The sequence below is a fragment of the Kryptolebias marmoratus genome, linkage group LG23 (assembly GCF_001649575.2).
Source record: "Kryptolebias marmoratus isolate JLee-2015 linkage group LG23, ASM164957v2, whole genome shotgun sequence".
Taxonomy (NCBI): Eukaryota; Metazoa; Chordata; class Actinopteri; order Cyprinodontiformes; family Rivulidae; genus Kryptolebias; species Kryptolebias marmoratus.
This window is the reverse complement of record NC_051452.1, coordinates 4,959,479-4,960,329: the sequence shown is the minus strand read 5'-3', so window position 1 is coordinate 4,960,329 and position 851 is coordinate 4,959,479. Positions and strand designations below refer to the sequence as shown.

At 47.5% G+C, this 851-nt stretch overlaps 1 protein-coding gene across 5 annotated transcripts in view; it reads left to right on the top strand.

Annotated features, from left to right (window-relative positions):
- The window catches only part of nhsl1a (NHS-like 1a), a 52,898-nt gene that overhangs the window by 40,056 nt on the left and 11,991 nt on the right, over positions 1-851 (top strand). The gene's annotated exons all lie outside the window — the stretch shown is intronic.

Genomic DNA, 851 nt, shown 5'->3' with positions numbered 1-851 from the left:
GGTGGCTCTCAGGTGGCCTTCAGGCGGCTCTCGGGTGGCCTTCAGGTGGCTCTCAGGTGGCCTTCAGGCGGCCTTCAGGTGGCTCTCTGGCGGCTCTCAGGTGGCCTTCAGGTGGCTCTCTGGCGGCTCTCAGGTGGCTTTCAGGTGGCTCGAGGCAGATCACCACAGGGGCTGTTGGTTACCTGAGATGGTTTGCTTATTTTCAACAAGTGTTTTTAATGATAAATATGTTAAACTACTCAACTTGTGTTCAGTCTCCATTTTATGTTTGGACCCAATGAGCCGGGTCGTAACAAAACCAAACCATAATCATGAAGGCGGTTTTCATGTTTGCTGAGGCTGCTTCTTGTTTGTTCAGGTTATGTTCGTATTCTTCAACCAGTGGTAGTTGGGGCTTTACGGCTGTTTGGTTAAATCTTTTTGGTGTCCTGGACATTCTTAAAAATCACTTGAAGTTGCTCAAGAACCTGTGGTTCTTCTGTATGAGAACCTGATCCCAGAACCCTCTGAATGCCAGTGGACCTGAACAGAAGCCCACAGGTAACCAGAAACACCATTAATACCTGCTGAAGGACCACCTGAAGGTTCTCAGTGGTCAGCAGTAACTCTGTGAGGGACTCTGGAACCAGAATTTGCTTACAGGACGTCTAACAGGATAACTGTCTCCTTCGAGAAGTTCAGGTGCAGCTGAAGGACATGAATGTCTATATTTGAACTTCTGGTGCTTCTTTAAAATCCCTGAGACCTTACTGAGGTTTTTAAAGACTTGTTCACCTGAGCTATACCAGTCGAACTTGGATACCACTGAGAACGCACCATAATCTACACAGAGTTTCTCAGGGGGAGTTTCA